At 47.2% G+C, this 16,444-nt stretch overlaps 22 non-coding genes across 22 annotated transcripts; all 22 read left to right on the forward strand.

Annotated features, from left to right (window-relative positions):
- The first annotated feature begins 613 nt into the window (after nucleotides 1-613).
- Nucleotides 614-725, forward strand: TRNAL-CAA (transfer RNA leucine (anticodon CAA)). The gene is made up of 2 exons: nucleotides 614-651; nucleotides 680-725. It is a non-coding gene; the product is annotated as a tRNA-Leu (tRNA).
- A 937-nt stretch (nucleotides 726-1,662) lies between these two features.
- On the forward strand, nucleotides 1,663-1,734 carry TRNAP-CGG (transfer RNA proline (anticodon CGG)). Its single transcript has one exon. It is a non-coding gene; the product is annotated as a tRNA-Pro (tRNA).
- Nucleotides 1,735-2,119: 385 nt separating this feature from the next.
- On the forward strand, nucleotides 2,120-2,192 carry TRNAV-UAC (transfer RNA valine (anticodon UAC)). Its single transcript has one exon. It is a non-coding gene; the product is annotated as a tRNA-Val (tRNA).
- Nucleotides 2,193-2,633: 441 nt separating this feature from the next.
- On the forward strand, nucleotides 2,634-2,705 carry TRNAP-AGG (transfer RNA proline (anticodon AGG)). Its single transcript has one exon. It is a non-coding gene; the product is annotated as a tRNA-Pro (tRNA).
- A 735-nt stretch (nucleotides 2,706-3,440) lies between these two features.
- Nucleotides 3,441-3,552, forward strand: TRNAL-CAA (transfer RNA leucine (anticodon CAA)). The gene is made up of 2 exons: nucleotides 3,441-3,478; nucleotides 3,507-3,552. It is a non-coding gene; the product is annotated as a tRNA-Leu (tRNA).
- A 937-nt stretch (nucleotides 3,553-4,489) lies between these two features.
- On the forward strand, nucleotides 4,490-4,561 carry TRNAP-CGG (transfer RNA proline (anticodon CGG)). Its single transcript has one exon. It is a non-coding gene; the product is annotated as a tRNA-Pro (tRNA).
- Nucleotides 4,562-4,946: 385 nt separating this feature from the next.
- TRNAV-UAC (transfer RNA valine (anticodon UAC)) lies at nucleotides 4,947-5,019 on the forward strand. The gene has a single exon. It is a non-coding gene; the product is annotated as a tRNA-Val (tRNA).
- Nucleotides 5,020-5,460: 441 nt separating this feature from the next.
- On the forward strand, nucleotides 5,461-5,532 carry TRNAP-AGG (transfer RNA proline (anticodon AGG)). The gene has a single exon. It is a non-coding gene; the product is annotated as a tRNA-Pro (tRNA).
- Nucleotides 5,533-5,918: 386 nt separating this feature from the next.
- On the forward strand, nucleotides 5,919-5,991 carry TRNAV-AAC (transfer RNA valine (anticodon AAC)). The gene has a single exon. It is a non-coding gene; the product is annotated as a tRNA-Val (tRNA).
- Nucleotides 5,992-7,328: 1,337 nt separating this feature from the next.
- On the forward strand, nucleotides 7,329-7,400 carry TRNAP-CGG (transfer RNA proline (anticodon CGG)). Its single transcript has one exon. It is a non-coding gene; the product is annotated as a tRNA-Pro (tRNA).
- Nucleotides 7,401-7,785: 385 nt separating this feature from the next.
- Nucleotides 7,786-7,858, forward strand: TRNAV-UAC (transfer RNA valine (anticodon UAC)). The gene has a single exon. It is a non-coding gene; the product is annotated as a tRNA-Val (tRNA).
- Nucleotides 7,859-8,299: 441 nt separating this feature from the next.
- On the forward strand, nucleotides 8,300-8,371 carry TRNAP-AGG (transfer RNA proline (anticodon AGG)). The gene has a single exon. It is a non-coding gene; the product is annotated as a tRNA-Pro (tRNA).
- Nucleotides 8,372-8,757: 386 nt separating this feature from the next.
- TRNAV-AAC (transfer RNA valine (anticodon AAC)) lies at nucleotides 8,758-8,830 on the forward strand. Its single transcript has one exon. It is a non-coding gene; the product is annotated as a tRNA-Val (tRNA).
- Nucleotides 8,831-10,167: 1,337 nt separating this feature from the next.
- On the forward strand, nucleotides 10,168-10,239 carry TRNAP-CGG (transfer RNA proline (anticodon CGG)). Its single transcript has one exon. It is a non-coding gene; the product is annotated as a tRNA-Pro (tRNA).
- Nucleotides 10,240-10,624: 385 nt separating this feature from the next.
- On the forward strand, nucleotides 10,625-10,697 carry TRNAV-UAC (transfer RNA valine (anticodon UAC)). The gene has a single exon. It is a non-coding gene; the product is annotated as a tRNA-Val (tRNA).
- A 441-nt stretch (nucleotides 10,698-11,138) lies between these two features.
- Nucleotides 11,139-11,210, forward strand: TRNAP-AGG (transfer RNA proline (anticodon AGG)). Its single transcript has one exon. It is a non-coding gene; the product is annotated as a tRNA-Pro (tRNA).
- A 386-nt stretch (nucleotides 11,211-11,596) lies between these two features.
- On the forward strand, nucleotides 11,597-11,669 carry TRNAV-AAC (transfer RNA valine (anticodon AAC)). The gene has a single exon. It is a non-coding gene; the product is annotated as a tRNA-Val (tRNA).
- Nucleotides 11,670-13,006: 1,337 nt separating this feature from the next.
- TRNAP-CGG (transfer RNA proline (anticodon CGG)) lies at nucleotides 13,007-13,078 on the forward strand. Its single transcript has one exon. It is a non-coding gene; the product is annotated as a tRNA-Pro (tRNA).
- A 385-nt stretch (nucleotides 13,079-13,463) lies between these two features.
- TRNAV-UAC (transfer RNA valine (anticodon UAC)) lies at nucleotides 13,464-13,536 on the forward strand. Its single transcript has one exon. It is a non-coding gene; the product is annotated as a tRNA-Val (tRNA).
- Nucleotides 13,537-14,784: 1,248 nt separating this feature from the next.
- TRNAL-CAA (transfer RNA leucine (anticodon CAA)) lies at nucleotides 14,785-14,896 on the forward strand. The gene is made up of 2 exons: nucleotides 14,785-14,822; nucleotides 14,851-14,896. It is a non-coding gene; the product is annotated as a tRNA-Leu (tRNA).
- A 937-nt stretch (nucleotides 14,897-15,833) lies between these two features.
- On the forward strand, nucleotides 15,834-15,905 carry TRNAP-CGG (transfer RNA proline (anticodon CGG)). Its single transcript has one exon. It is a non-coding gene; the product is annotated as a tRNA-Pro (tRNA).
- A 385-nt stretch (nucleotides 15,906-16,290) lies between these two features.
- TRNAV-UAC (transfer RNA valine (anticodon UAC)) lies at nucleotides 16,291-16,363 on the forward strand. The gene has a single exon. It is a non-coding gene; the product is annotated as a tRNA-Val (tRNA).
- The last annotated feature ends 81 nt before the right edge of the window (nucleotides 16,364-16,444 follow it).

Below are 16,444 nucleotides of genomic sequence, written 5' to 3' on the forward strand. Positions count from 1 at the left end.
CTTTTTCTGCCTTCATGCTTAGTCTGTGTGTGTCCCAGGTGATGCTTTCCCAAGGTGTACTTGCTGGCATTTAGGCATCAGATATTTGTCTGTCGATGCCTGCATAAGTCAATTTTTAATACGTCTAATTGCAAGCATGTTGGCTGATATCTCTGCAGTTTTCACACTTGCTCCTCGCTTTCTGAGTGGCTGCTGATACAGCAGAATAGAAGTAGAGAGAATCCTTGAGAGGAACCTTGCTCTAACAGTAAAACACAGCAAGTGAGTTTCTGTAGTGTAGTGGTCATCACGTTCGCCTAACACGCGAAAGGTCCCCGGTTCGAGACTGTGCATGAGCTGCTTTTATGTGCACCCTCTAAAACCTTATTATCTCAATGCAAGCTTAAGAAGAGGCGGTCCTTGAACCCAGCGAGCCGTGGGAAACTTCCTTTACTTTTGCAAGACGAAACAAATTAATCCGCATCCATCAGTGGTCGCTCTTGTGCCTAGCTTTTTTTTTGTCATGCCATGTTGTATTGTGGGGTCTTTACACTTGTGACATTGCTGTGAACGTTGTAAGTGCAAACATTGGCAGGTGCAGTCAGAAGAGTCAGATCTGTGCACACCCAGGGCTGTCAGGATGGCCGAGTGGTCTAAGGCGCCAGACTCAAGAGAGCTTGATCTTCAGTGCAACTGAGACTTCTGGTCTCCTCATGGAGGCGTGGGTTCAAATCCCACTTCTGACAGGTTTCTTTTACACCCTTAAATCGTCCTGTTTTTTGCAGTGCATTCCCCACACACCACAATCTTTGCACGGACCTGTAACATATGACGAGAAATCCACCAACGATCAGGCTGGTCCCTCAATCACAATTCCATGTATTCCTGGAAGGGACACCTCAGGCACACCTTCCGTTAAATTTGCACTCCATCACACAAACTGCCGTGCTGGTTTCTCATTAAGCAGTTGATCCCATCTTTGTTGTGAGGCTCTCCTGCCACCTTTTGGGCGGAGAAGGCACTGTCCCTGCAACAACACAGGCAGACATGTTCAACAGGGCTTCCTGGTTATGTGGGAGGAGCAGATTGTCATTGGTCCCCCCTTGCGAATTTTAATTTACATAAGGAAGACAGAGAGGTAGCTGGGAGTAGGCAGTACACACGGACATTGAACTCTATCTTGTGATTTGCAGCCAATTCTAGATTGAGGCAGGAGGAAAGGAGGTGATTTGCCCAACAATGGCCATACTGGGAATTCAGCCACCCTGGGGCTCCCAGGTGAGTGTTTCAGTCCTGCGAGCCACTCATATAAATCTCGCCTGATCGAGCCTGATCGAGCGCTGAGTGAGCGTGTTTGAATCCAAGAATCAAATGCCTCTGTCTTAGGAGCAAGAATTGGCAGGCCCTCCCTTGCATCTGGGGTGGAAGTCTATGGGGTAAGTGTCCAGGACTTGCAGAGGAGTACAAGTGCCAGAAAGTGCCTGCAGTTCTCATCAGCGCCTTTTTTCTGCTCTCTGGCAGCTAGGATATCGACTGATCCCTTCCTTGCAAGAGTGAAAAAAACAACACCTTGAGAGAAAACATGACTTTGTGTGGTTCACATAGAGAGAGAGCAGCCAAATAGCCCTGCTTTGTTTCTGAAAGACGCATCAGAAATTGCTTAAAATGCCGACTGGGGAATCAGGCTCGTTGGTCTAGGGGTATGATTCTCGCTTCGGGTGCGAGAGGTCCCGGGTTCAAATCCCGGACGAGCCCATGCTGTGGAATTATTTTTAGGCTGCTTATTATATAGGGCCATTTCTTCTTTTCAATGCTATAAGACGCCGTGTATGGTGAGAAAGTTCCTTTCCCTCTACGCTATTTCCCACTTTTGGCGTATAGAATTTCAGTGCCGGACTTCTTTGCAACTGCTTTTCTGGGGTGGACCATCAGTGTAGGAAAATTAAATGCAAAGTGTTTTTCTAGTGTGATTTCAGGTATGGTTTTAAAATCGCCTTTTGGAATAAAAGTGGTCCTCGTTCCTTTCTTCCAAAGAAAGAGATCGGGTAAGGAGGGTCCAACTTTGAGCTTCATGGACATTGGCCCTTGGTCTGTGCATTCCAGCCCACTACATGCCAAGAAGATTCGTGCAAGCGTGTCTGTTTCTGTAGTGTAGTGGTTATCACGTTCGCTTTACACGCGAAAGGTCCCTGGTTCGAGACCGGGCAGAAACAGCAGCTTTCTGTTTTTCACACAGTTTGCATTTACTCTCTCAACTTATAGGAAAGCTGAGATAATGGAAGCTGTCTATCCCTCATCAGCGTGATGTACTGTGCTCCAGGGGCATCAGTGACAGCTCAAAAAGAGAAGTGACGATAGTTTGCGCTATTCGTTTGCACGTCCTTGTGTACTGAAGGTTGGGCCTACTTCATGAAAGCAAGGCATGAGAGCAGAAATGGTTTTATTGACCTCACCGAGAGCATACACCTAGAACAAACAAAATGTCTGAAGGATAGAGGCATTTTCATTTCTTGTTCGATGACGGCCATGGAAAAGACAGCAACCATATTGCAGAAGAGAGCAGCATGTGCAGTTGCTTGCTTTGGGTGAAGCATTCACTAACTCGCTGCCAATGACCCCCGGAGCCGGTGCGAAAGGCGACTCTTGTGTGCCTCGGCTCGTTGGTCTAGGGGTATGATTCTCGCTTAGGGTGCGAGAGGTCCCGGGTTCAAATCCCGGACGAGCCCTTTTTCAGAGGTAAACATACGAATCCTACTCAAAACTCACAATGCCTGACTATTTCTCATTACACTCGCCGCATTGTTGCACAAAATATTTTTGAACCTCAGAAGAAACATGGATCACCATGCTTTTTCTGCCTTCATGCTTAGTCTGTGTGTGTCCCAGGTGATGCTTTCCCAAGGTGTACTTGCTGGCATTTAGGCATCAGATATTTGTCTGTCGATGCCTGCATAAGTCAATTTTTAATACGTCTAATTGCAAGCATGTTGGCTGATATCTCTGCAGTTTTCACACTTGCTCCTCGCTTTCTGAGTGGCTGCTGATACAGCAGAATAGAAGTAGAGAGAATCCTTGAGAGGAACCTTGCTCTAACAGTAAAACACAGCAAGTGAGTTTCTGTAGTGTAGTGGTCATCACGTTCGCCTAACACGCGAAAGGTCCCCGGTTCGAGACTGTGCATGAGCTGCTTTTATGTGCACCCTCTAAAACCTTATTATCTCAATGCAAGCTTAAGAAGAGGCGGTCCTTGAACCCAGCGAGCCGTGGGAAACTTCCTTTACTTTTGCAAGACGAAACAAATTAATCCGCATCCATCAGTGGTCGCTCTTGTGCCTAGCTTTTTTTTTGTCATGCCATGTTGTATTGTGGGGTCTTTACACTTGTGACATTGCTGTGAACGTTGTAAGTGCAAACATTGGCAGGTGCAGTCAGAAGAGTCAGATCTGTGCACACCCAGGGCTGTCAGGATGGCCGAGTGGTCTAAGGCGCCAGACTCAAGAGAGCTTGATCTTCAGTGCAACTGAGACTTCTGGTCTCCTCATGGAGGCGTGGGTTCAAATCCCACTTCTGACAGGTTTCTTTTACACCCTTAAATCGTCCTGTTTTTTGCAGTGCATTCCCCACACACCACAATCTTTGCACGGACCTGTAACATATGACGAGAAATCCACCAACGATCAGGCTGGTCCCTCAATCACAATTCCATGTATTCCTGGAAGGGACACCTCAGGCACACCTTCCGTTAAATTTGCACTCCATCACACAAACTGCCGTGCTGGTTTCTCATTAAGCAGTTGATCCCATCTTTGTTGTGAGGCTCTCCTGCCACCTTTTGGGCGGAGAAGGCACTGTCCCTGCAACAACACAGGCAGACATGTTCAACAGGGCTTCCTGGTTATGTGGGAGGAGCAGATTGTCATTGGTCCCCCCTTGCGAATTTTAATTTACATAAGGAAGACAGAGAGGTAGCTGGGAGTAGGCAGTAAACATGGACATTGAACTCTATCTTGTGATTTGCAGCCAATTCTAGATTGAGGCAGGAGGAAAGGAGGTGATTTGCCCAACAATGGCCATACTGGGAATTCAGCCACCCTGGGGCTCCCAGGTGAGTGTTTCAGTCCTGCGAGCCACTCATATAAATCTCGCCTGATCGAGCCTGATCGAGCGCTGAGTGAGCGTGTTTGAATCCAAGAATCAAATGCCTCTGTCTTAGGAGCAAGAATTGGCAGGCCCTCCCTTGCATCTGGGGTGGAAGTCTATGGGGTAAGTGTCCAGGACTTGCAGAGGAGTACAAGTGCCAGAAAGTGCCTGCAGTTCTCATCAGCGCCTTTTTTCTGCTCTCTGGCAGCTAGGATATCGACTGATCCCTTCCTTGCAAGAGTGAAAAAAACAACACCTTGAGAGAAAACATGACTTTGTGTGGTTCACATAGAGAGAGAGCAGCCAAATAGCCCTGCTTTGTTTCTGAAAGACGCATCAGAAATTGCTTAAAATTCCGACTGGGGAATCAGGCTCGTTGGTCTAGGGGTATGATTCTCGCTTCGGGTGCGAGAGGTCCCGGGTTCAAATCCCGGACGAGCCCATGCTGTGGAATTATTTTTAGGCTGCTTATTATATAGGGCCATTTCTTCTTTTCAATGCTATAAGACGCCGTGTATGGTGAGAAAGTTCCTTTCCCTCTACGCTATTTCCCACTTTTGGCGTATAGAATTTCAGTGCCGGACTTCTTTGCAACTGCTTTTCTGGGGTGGACCATCAGTGTAGGAAAATTAAATGCAAAGTGTTTTTCTAGTGTGATTTCAGGTATGGTTTTAAAATCGCCTTTTGGAATAAAAGTGGTCCTCGTTCCTTTCTTCCAAAGAAAGAGATCGGGTAAGGAGGGTCCAACTTTGAGCTTCATGGACATTGGCCCTTGGTCTGTGCATTCCAGCCCACTACATGCCAAGAAGATTCGTGCAAGCGTGTCTGTTTCTGTAGTGTAGTGGTTATCACGTTTGCTTTACACGCGAAAGGTCCCTGGTTCGAGTCCGGGCAGAAACAGCAGCTTTCTGTTTTTCACACAGTTTGCATTTACTCTCTCAACTTATAGGAAAGCTGAGATAATGGAAGCTGTCTATCCCTCACCAGCGTGATGTACTGTGCTCCAGGGGCATCAGTGACAGCTCAAAAAGAGAAGTGACGATAGTTTGCGCTATTCGTTTGCACGTCCTTGTGTACTGAAGGTTGGGCCTACTTCATGAAAGCAAGGCATGAGAGCAGAAATGGTTTTATTGACCTCACCGAGAGCATACACCTAGAACAAACAAAATGTCTGAAGGATAGAGGCATTTTCATTTCTTGTTCGATGACGGCCATGGAAAAGACAGCAACCATATTGCAGAAGAGAGCAGCATGTGCAGTTGCTTGCTTTGGGTGAAGCATTCACTAACTCGCTGCCAATAACCCCCGGAGCCGGTGCGAAAGGCGACTCTTGTGTGCCTCGGCTCGTTGGTCTAGGGGTATGATTCTCGCTTAGGGTGCGAGAGGTCCCGGGTTCAAATCCCGGACGAGCCCTTTTTCAGAGGTAAACATACGAATCCTACTCAAAACTCACAATGCCTGACTATTTCTCATTACACTCGCCGCATTGTTGCACAAAATATTTTGAACCTCAGAAGAAACATGGATCACCATGCTTTTTCTGCCTTCATGCTTAGTCTGTGTGTGTCCCAGGTGATGCTTTCCCAAGGTGTACTTGCTGGCATTTAGGCATCAGATATTTGTCTGTCGATGCCTGCATAAGTCAATTTTTAATACGTCTAATTGCAAGCATGTTGGCTGATATCTCTGCAGTTTTCACACTTGCTCCTCGCTTTCTGAGTGGCTGCTGATACAGCAGAATAGAAGTAGAGAGAATCCTTGAGAGGAACCTTGCTCTAACAGTAAAACACAGCAAGTGAGTTTCTGTAGTGTAGTGGTCATCACGTTCGCCTAACACGCGAAAGGTCCCCGGTTCGAGACCGGGTAGAAACACTGTGCATGAGCTGCTTTTATGTGCACCCTCTAAAACCTTATTATCTCAATGCAAGCTTAAGAAGAGGCGGTCCTTGAACCCAGCGAGCCGTGGGAAACTTCCTTTACTTTTGCAAGACGAAACAAATTAATCCGCATCCATCAGTGGTCGCTCTTGTGCCTAGCTTTTTTTTTGTCATGCCATGTTGTATTGTGGGGTCTTTACACTTGTGACATTGCTGTGAACGTTGTAAGTGCAAACATTGGCAGGTGCAGTCAGAAGAGTCAGATCTGTGCACACCCAGGGCTGTCAGGATGGCCGAGTGGTCTAAGGCGCCAGACTCAAGAGAGCTTGATCTTCAGTGCAACTGAGACTTCTGGTCTCCTCATGGAGGTGTGGGTTCAAATCCCACTTCTGACAGGTTTCTTTTACACCCTTAAATCGTCCTGTTTTTTGCAGTGCATTCCCCACACACCACAATCTTTGCACGGACCTGTAACATATGACGAGAAATCCACCAACGATCAGGCTGGTCCCTCAATCACAATTCCATGTATTCCTGGAAGGGACACCTCAGGCACACCTTCCGTTAAATTTGCACTCCATCACACAAACTGCCGTGCTGGTTTCTCATTAAGCAGTTGATCCCATCTTTGTTGTGAGGCTCTCCTGCCACCTTTTGGGCGGAGAAGGCACTGTCCTTGCAACAACACAGGCAGACATGTTCAACAGGGCTTCCTGGTTATGTGGGAGGAGCAGATTGTCATTGGTCCCCCCTTGCGAATTTTAATTTACATAAGGAAGACAGAGAGGTAGCTGGGAGTAGGCAGTACACACGGACATTGAACTCTATCTTGTGATTTGCAGCCAATTCTAGATTGAGGCAGGAGGAAAGGAGGTGATTTGCCCAACAATGGCCATACTGGGAATTCAGCCACCCTGGGGCTCCCAGGTGAGTGTTTCAGTCCTGCGAGCCACTCATATAAATCTCGCCTGATCGAGCCTGATCGAGCGCTGAGTGAGCGTGTTTGAATCCAAGAATCAAATGCCTCTGTCTTAGGAGCAAGAATTGGCAGGCCCTCCCTTGCATCTGGGGTGGAAGTCTATGGGGTAAGTGTCCAGGACTTGCAGAGGAGTACAAGTGCCAGAAAGTGCCTGCAGTTCTCATCAGCGCCTTTTTTCTGCTCTCTGGCAGCTAGGATATCGACTGATCCCTTCCTTGCAAGAGTGAAAAAAACAACACCTTGAGAGAAAACATGACTTTGTGTGGTTCACATAGAGAGAGAGCAGCCAAATAGCCCTGCTTTGTTTCTGAAAGACGCATCAGAAATTGCTTAAAATGCCGACTGGGGAATCAGGCTCGTTGGTCTAGGGGTATGATTCTCGCTTCGGGTGCGAGAGGTCCCGGGTTCAAATCCCGGACGAGCCCATGCTGTGGAATTATTTTTAGGCTGCTTATTATATAGGGCCATTTCTTCTTTTCAATGCTATAAGACGCCGTGTATGGTGAGAGAGTTCCTTTCCCTCTACGCTATTTCCCACTTTTGGCGTATAGAATTTCAGTGCCGGACTTCTTTGCAACTGCTTTTCTGGGGTGGACCATCAGTGTAGGAAAATTAAATGCAAAGTGTTTTTCTAGTGTGATTTCAGGTATGGTTTTAAAATCGCCTTTTGGAATAAAAGTGGTCCTCGTTCCTTTCTTCCAAAGAAAGAGATCGGGTAAGGAGGGTCCAACTTTGAGCTTCATGGACATTGGCCCTTGGTCTGTGCATTCCAGCCCACTACATGCCAAGAAGATTCGTGCAAGCGTGTCTGTTTCTGTAGTGTAGTGGTTATCACGTTTGCTTTACACGCGAAAGGTCCCTGGTTCGAGACCGGGCAGAAACAGCAGCTTTCTGTTTTTCACACAGTTTGCATTTACTCTCTCAACTTATAGGAAAGCTGAGATAATGGAAGCTGTCTATCCCTCACCAGCGTGATGTACTGTGCTCCAGGGGCATCAGTGACAGCTCAAAAAGAGAAGTGACGATAGTTTGCGCTATTCGTTTGCACGTCCTTGTGTACTGAAGGTTGGGCCTACTTCATGAAAGCAAGGCATGAGAGCAGAAATGGTTTTATTGACCTCACCGAGAGCATACACCTAGAACAAACAAAATGTCTGAAGGATAGAGGCATTTTCATTTCTTGTTCGATGACGGCCATGGAAAAGACAGCAACCATATTGCAGAAGAGAGCAGCATGTGCAGTTGCTTGCTTTGGGTGAAGCATTCACTAACTCGCTGCCAATAACCCCCGGAGCCGGTGCGAAAGGCGACTCTTGTGTGCCTCGGCTCGTTGGTCTAGGGGTATGATTCTCGCTTAGGGTGCGAGAGGTCCCGGGTTCAAATCCCGGACGAGCCCTTTTTCAGAGGTAAACATACGAATCCTACTCAAAACTCACAATGCCTGACTATTTCTCATTACACTCGCCGCATTGTTGCACAAAATATTTTGAACCTCAGAAGAAACATGGATCACCATGCTTTTTCTGCCTTCATGCTTAGTCTGTGTGTGTCCCAGGTGATGCTTTCCCAAGGTGTACTTGCTGGCATTTAGGCATCAGATATTTGTCTGTCGATGCCTGCATAAGTCAATTTTTAATACGTCTAATTGCAAGCATGTTGGCTGATATCTCTGCAGTTTTCACACTTGCTCCTCGCTTTCTGAGTGGCTGCTGATACAGCAGAATAGAAGTAGAGAGAATCCTTGAGAGGAACCTTGCTCTAACAGTAAAACACAGCAAGTGAGTTTCTGTAGTGTAGTGGTCATCACGTTCGCCTAACACGCGAAAGGTCCCCGGTTCGAGACCGGGCAGAAACACTGTGCATGAGCTGCTTTTATGTGCACCCTCTAAAACCTTATTATCTCAATGCAAGCTTAAGAAGAGGCGGTCCTTGAACCCAGCGAGCCGTGGGAAACTTCCTTTACTTTTGCAAGACGAAACAAATTAATCCGCATCCATCAGTGGTCGCTCTTGTGCCTAGCTTTTTTTTTGTCATGCCATGTTGTATTGTGGGGTCTTTACACTTGTGACATTGCTGTGAACGTTGTAAGTGCAAACATTGGCAGGTGCAGTCAGAAGAGTCAGATCTGTGCACACCCAGGGCTGTCAGGATTGCCGAGTGGTCTAAGGCGCCAGACTCAAGAGAGCTTGATCTTCAGTGCAACTGAGACTTCTGGTCTCCTCATGGAGGTGTGGGTTCAAATCCCACTTCTGACAGGTTTCTTTTACACCCTTAAATCGTCCTGTTTTTTGCAGTGCATTCCCCACACACCACAATCTTTGCACGGACCTGTAACATATGACGAGAAATCCACCAACGATCAGGCTGGTCCCTCAATCACAATTCCATGTATTCCTGGAAGGGACACCTCAGGCACACCTTCCGTTAAATTTGCACTCCATCACACAAACTGCCGTGCTGGTTTCTCATTAAGCAGTTGATCCCATCTTTGTTGTGAGGCTCTCCTGCCACCTTTTGGGCGGAGAAGGCACTGTCCCTGCAACAACACAGGCAGACATGTTCAACAGGGCTTCCTGGTTATGTGGGAGGAGCAGATTGTCATTGGTCCCCCCTTGCGAATTTTAATTTACATAAGGAAGACAGAGAGGTAGCTGGGAGTAGGCAGTACACACGGACATTGAACTCTATCTTGTGATTTGCAGCCAATTCTAGATTGAGGCAGGAGGAAAGGAGGTGATTTGCCCAACAATGGCCATACTGGGAATTCAGCCACCCTGGGGCTCCCAGGTGAGTGTTTCAGTCCTGCGAGCCACTCATATAAATCTCGCCTGATCGAGCCTGATCGAGCGCTGAGTGAGCGTGTTTGAATCCAAGAATCAAATGCCTCTGTCTTAGGAGCAAGAATTGGCAGGCCCTCCCTTGCATCTGGGGTGGAAGTCTATGGGGTAAGTGTCCAGGACTTGCAGAGGAGTACAAGTGCCAGAAAGTGCCTGCAGTTCTCATCAGCGCCTTTTTTCTGCTCTCTGGCAGCTAGGATATCGACTGATCCCTTCCTTGCAAGAGTGAAAAAAACAACACCTTGAGAGAAAACATGACTTTGTGTGGTTCACATAGAGAGAGAGCAGCCAAATAGCCCTGCTTTGTTTCTGAAAGACGCATCAGAAATTGCTTAAAATGCCGACTGGGGAATCAGGCTCGTTGGTCTAGGGGTATGATTCTCGCTTCGGGTGCGAGAGGTCCCGGGTTCAAATCCCGGACGAGCCCATGCTGTGGAATTATTTTTAGGCTGCTTATTATATAGGGCCATTTCTTCTTTTCAATGCTATAAGACGCCGTGTATGGTGAGAAAGTTCCTTTCCCTCTACGCTATTTCCCACTTTTGGCGTATAGAATTTCAGTGCCGGACTTCTTTGCAACTGCTTTTCTGGGGTGGACCATCAGTGTAGGAAAATTAAATGCAAAGTGTTTTTCTAGTGTGATTTCAGGTATGGTTTTAAAATCGCCTTTTGGAATAAAAGTGGTCCTCGTTCCTTTCTTCCAAAGAAAGAGATCGGGTAAGGAGGGTCCAACTTTGAGCTTCATGGACATTGGCCCTTGGTCTGTGCATTCCAGCCCACTACATGCCAAGAAGATTCGTGCAAGCGTGTCTGTTTCTGTAGTGTAGTGGTTATCACGTTCGCTTTACACGCGAAAGGTCCCTGGTTCGAGACCGGGCAGAAACAGCAGCTTTCTGTTTTTCACACAGTTTGCATTTACTCTCTCAACTTATAGGAAAGCTGAGATAATGGAAGCTGTCTATCCCTCACCAGCGTGATGTACTGTGCTCCAGGGGCATCAGTGACAGCTCAAAAAGAGAAGTGACGATAGTTTGCGCTATTCGTTTGGACGTCCTTGTGTACTGAAGGTTGGGCCTACTTCATGAAAGCAAGGCATGAGAGCAGAAATGGTTTTATTGACCTCACCGAGAGCATACACCTAGAACAAACAAAATGTCTGAAGGATAGAGGCATTTTCATTTCTTGTTCGATGACGGCCATGGAAAAGACAGCAACCATATTGCAGAAGAGAGCAGCATGTGCAGTTGCTTGCTTTGGGTGAAGCATTCACTAACTCGCTGCCAATAACCCCCGGAGCCGGTGCGAAAGGCGACTCTTGTGTGCCTCGGCTCGTTGGTCTAGGGGTATGATTCTCGCTTAGGGTGCGAGAGGTCCCGGGTTCAAATCCCGGACGAGCCCTTTTTCAGAGGTAAACATACGAATCCTACTCAAAACTCACAATGCCTGACTATTTCTCATTACACTCGCCGCATTGTTGCACAAAATATTTTGAACCTCAGAAGAAACATGGATCACCATGCTTTTTCTGCCTTCATGCTTAGTCTGTGTGTGTCCCAGGTGATGCTTTCCCAAGGTGTACTTGCTGGCATTTAGGCATCAGATATTTGTCTGTCGATGCCTGCATAAGTCAATTTTTAATACGTCTAATTGCAAGCATGTTGGCTGATATCTCTGCAGTTTTCACACTTGCTCCTCGCTTTCTGAGTGGCTGCTGATACAGCAGAATAGAAGTAGAGAGAATCCTTGAGAGGAACCTTGCTCTAACAGTAAAACACAGCAAGTGAGTTTCTGTAGTGTAGTGGTCATCACGTTCGCCTAACACGCGAAAGGTCCCCGGTTCGAGACCGGGCAGAAACACTGTGCATGAGCTGCTTTTATGTGCACCCTCTAAAACCTTATTATCTCAATGCAAGCTTAAGAAGAGGCGGTCCTTGAACCCAGCGAGCCGTGGGAAACTTCCTTTACTTTTGCAAGACGAAACAAATTAATCCGCATCCATCAGTGGTCGCTCTTGTGCCTAGCTTTTTTTTTGTCATGCCATGTTGTATTGTGGGGTCTTTACACTTGTGACATTGCTGTGAACGTTGTAAGTGCAAACATTGGCAGGTGCAGTCAGAAGAGTCAGATCTGTGCACACCCAGGGCTGTCAGGATGGCCGAGTGGTCTAAGGCGCCAGACTCAAGAGAGCTTGATCTTCAGTGCAACTGAGACTTCTGGTCTCCTCATGGAGGTGTGGGTTCAAATCCCACTTCTGACAGGTTTCTTTTACACCCTTAAATCGTCCTGTTTTTTGCAGTGCATTCCCCACACACCACAATCTTTGCACGGACCTGTAACATATGACGAGAAATCCACCAACGATCAGGCTGGTCCCTCAATCACAATTCCATGTATTCCTGGAAGGGACACCTCAGGCACACCTTCCGTTAAATTTGCACTCCATCACACAAACTGCCGTGCTGGTTTCTCATTAAGCAGTTGATCCCATCTTTGTTGTGAGGCTCTCCTGCCACCTTTTGGGCGGAGAAGGCACTGTCCCTGCAACAACACAGGCAGACATGTTCAACAGGGCTTCCTGGTTATGTGGGAGGAGCAGATTGTCATTGGTCCCCCCTTGCGAATTTTAATTTACATAAGGAAGACAGAGAGGTAGCTGGGAGTAGGCAGTACACACGGACATTGAACTCTATCTTGTGATTTGCAGCCAATTCTAGATTGAGGCAGGAGGAAAGGAGGTGATTTGCCCAACAATGGCCATACTGGGAATTCAGCCACCCTGGGGCTCCCAGGTGAGTGTTTCAGTCCTGCGAGCCACTCATATAAATCTCGCCTGATCGAGCCTGATCGAGCGCTGAGTGAGCGTGTTTGAATCCAAGAATCAAATGCCTCTGTCTTAGGAGCAAGAATTGGCAGGCCCTCCCTTGCATCTGGGGTGGAAGTATATGGGGTAAGTGTCCAGGACTTGCAGAGGAGTACAAGTGCCAGAAAGTGCCTGCAGTTCTCATCAGCGCCTTTTTTCTGCTCTCTGGCAGCTAGGATATCGACTGATCCCTTCCTTGCAAGAGTGAAAAAAACAACACCTTGAGAGAAAACATGACTTTGTGTGGTTCACATAGAGAGAGAGCAGCCAAATAGCCCTGCTTTGTTTCTGAAAGACGCATCAGAAATTGCTTAAAATGCCGACTGGGGAATCAGGCTCGTTGGTCTAGGGGTATGATTCTCGCTTCGGGTGCGAGAGGTCCCGGGTTCAAATCCCGGACGAGCCCATGCTGTGGAATTATTTTTAGGCTGCTTATTATATAGGGCCATTTCTTCTTTTCAATGCTATAAGACGCCGTGTATGGTGAGAAAGTTCCTTTCCCTCTACGCTATTTCCCACTTTTGGCGTATAGAATTTCAGTGCCGGACTTCTTTGCAACTGCTTTTCTGGGGTGGACCATCAGTGTAGGAAAATTAAATGCAAAGTGTTTTTCTAGTGTGATTTCAGGTATGGTTTTAAAATCGCCTTTTGGAATAAAAGTGGTCCTCGTTCCTTTCTTCCAAAGAAAGAGATCGGGTAAGGAGGGTCCAACTTTGAGCTTCATGGACATTGGCCCTTGGTCTGTGCATTCCAGCCCACTACATGCCAAGAAGATTCGTGCAAGCGTGTCTGTTTCTGTAGTGTAGTGGTTATCACGTTCGCTTTACACGCGAAAGGTCCCTGGTTCGAGACCGGGCAGAAACAGCAGCTTTCTGTTTTTCACACAGTTTGCATTTACTCTCTCAACTTATAGGAAAGCTGAGATAATGGAAGCTGTCTATCCCTCACCAGCGTGATGTACTGTGCTCCAGGGGCATCAGTGACAGCTCAAAAAGAGAAGTGACGATAGTTTGCGCTATTCGTTTGCACGTCCTTGTGTACTGAAGGTTGGGCCTACTTCATGAAAGCAAGGCATGAGAGCAGAAATGGTTTTATTGACCTCACCGAGAGCATACACCTAGAACAAACAAAATGTCTGAAGGATAGAGGCATTTTCATTTCTTGTTCGATGACGGCCATGGAAAAGACAGCAACCATATTGCAGAAGAGAGCAGCATGTGCAGTTGCTTGCTTTGGGTGAAGCATTCACTAACTCGCTGCCAATGACCCCCGGAGCCGGTGCGAAAGGCGACTCTTGTGTGCCTCGGCTCGTTGGTCTAGGGGTATGATTCTCGCTTAGGGTGCTAGAGGTCCCGGGTTCAAATCCCGGACGAGCCCTTTTTCAGAGGTAAACATACGAATCCTACTCAAAACTCACAATGCCTGACTATTTCTCATTACACTCGCCGCATTGTTGCACAAAATATTTTTGAACCTCAGAAGAAACATGGATCACCATGCTTTTTCTGCCTTCATGCTTAGTCTGTGTGTGTCCCAGGTGATGCTTTCCCAAGGTGTACTTGCTGGCATTTAGGCATCAGATATTTGTCTGTCGATGCCTGCATAAGTCAATTTTTAATACGTCTAATTGCAAGCATGTTGGCTGATATCTCTGCAGTTTTCACACTTGCTCCTCGCTTTCTGAGTGGCTGCTGATACAGCAGAATAGAAGTAGAGAGAATCCTTGAGAGGAACCTTGCTCTAACAGTAAAACACAGCAAGTGAGTTTCTGTAGTGTAGTGGTCATCACGTTCGCCTAACACGCGAAAGGTCCCCGGTTCGAGACTGTGCATGAGCTGCTTTTATGTGCACCCTCTAAAACCTTATTATCTCAATGCAAGCTTAAGAAGAGGCGGTCCTTGAACCCAGCGAGCCGTGGGAAACTTCCTTTACTTTTGCAAGACGAAACAAATTAATCCGCATCCATCAGTGGTCGCTCTTGTGCCTAGCTTTTTTTTTGTCATGCCATGTTGTATTGTGGGGTCTTTACACTTGTGACATTGCTGTGAACGTTGTAAGTGCAAACATTGGCAGGTGCAGTCAGAAGAGTCAGATCTGTGCACACCCAGGGCTGTCAGGATGGCCGAGTGGTCTAAGGCGCCAGACTCAAGAGAGCTTGATCTTCAGTGCAACTGAGACTTCTGGTCTCCTCATGGAGGCGTGGGTTCAAATCCCACTTCTGACAGGTTTCTTTTACACCCTTAAATCGTCCTGTTTTTTGCAGTGCATTCCCCACACACCACAATCTTTGCACGGACCTGTAACATATGACGAGAAATCCACCAACGATCAGGCTGGTCCCTCAATCACAATTCCATGTATTCCTGGAAGGGACACCTCAGGCACACCTTCCGTTAAATTTGCACTCCATCACACAAACTGCCGTGCTGGTTTCTCATTAAGCAGTTGATCCCATCTTTGTTGTGAGGCTCTCCTGCCACCTTTTGGGCGGAGAAGGCACTGTCCCTGCAACAACACAGGCAGACATGTTCAACAGGGCTTCCTGGTTATGTGGGAGGAGCAGATTGTCATTGGTCCCCCCTTGCGAATTTTAATTTACATAAGGAAGACAGAGAGGTAGCTGGGAGTAGGCAGTACACATGGACATTGAACTCTATCTTGTGATTTGCAGCCAATTCTAGATTGAGGCAGGAGGAAAGGAGGTGATTTGCCCAACAATGGCCATACTGGGAATTCAGCCACCCTGGGGCTCCCAGGTGAGTGTTTCAGTCCTGCGAGCCACTCATATAAATCTCGCCTGATCGAGCCTGATCGAGCGCTGAGTGAGCGTGTTTGAATCCAAGAATCAAATGCCTCTGTCTTAGGAGCAAGAATTGGCAGGCCCTCCCTTGCATCTGGGGTGGAAGTCTATGGGGTAAGTGTCCAGGACTTGCAGAGGAGTACAAGTGCCAGAAAGTGCCTGCAGTTCTCATCAGCGCCTTTTTTCTGCTCTCTGGCAGCTAGGATATCGACTGATCCCTTCCTTGCAAGAGTGAAAAAAACAACACCTTGAGAGAAAACATGACTTTGTGTGGTTCACATAGAGAGAGAGCAGCCAAATAGCCCTGCTTTGTTTCTGAAAGACGCATCAGAAATTGCTTAAAATGCCGACTGGGGAATCAGGCTCGTTGGTCTAGGGGTATGATTCTCGCTTCGGGTGCGAGAGGTCCCGGGTTCAAATCCCGGACGAGCCCATGCTGTGGAATTATTTTTAGGCTGCTTATTATATAGGGCCATTTCTTCTTTTCAATGCTATAAGACGCCGTGTATGGTGAGAAAGTTCCTTTCCCTCTACGCTATTTCCCACTTTTGGCGTATAGAATTTCAGTGCCGGACTTCTTTGCAACTGCTTTTCTGGGGTGGACCATCAGTGTAGGAAAATTAAATGCAAAGTGTTTTTCTAGTGTGATTTCAGGTATGGTTTTAAAATCGCCTTTTGGAATAAAAGTGGTCCTCGTTCCTTTCTTCCAAAGAAAGAGATCGGGTAAGGAGGGTCCAACTTTGAGCTTCATGGACATTGGCCCTTGGTCTGTGCATTCCAGCCCACTACATGCCAAGAAGATTCGTGCAAGCGTGTCTGTTTCTGTAGTGTAGTGGTTATCACGTTCGCTTTACACGCGAAAGGTCCCTGGTTCGAGACCGGGCAGAAACAGCAGCTTTCTGTTTTTCACACAGTTTGCATTTACTCTCTCATCTTATAGGAAAGCTGAGATAATGGAAGCTGTCTATCCCT

This window comes from Triturus cristatus, chromosome 10, assembly GCF_964204655.1.
Source record: "Triturus cristatus chromosome 10, aTriCri1.1, whole genome shotgun sequence".
Lineage (NCBI taxonomy): Eukaryota > Metazoa > Chordata > Amphibia > Caudata > Salamandridae > Triturus > Triturus cristatus.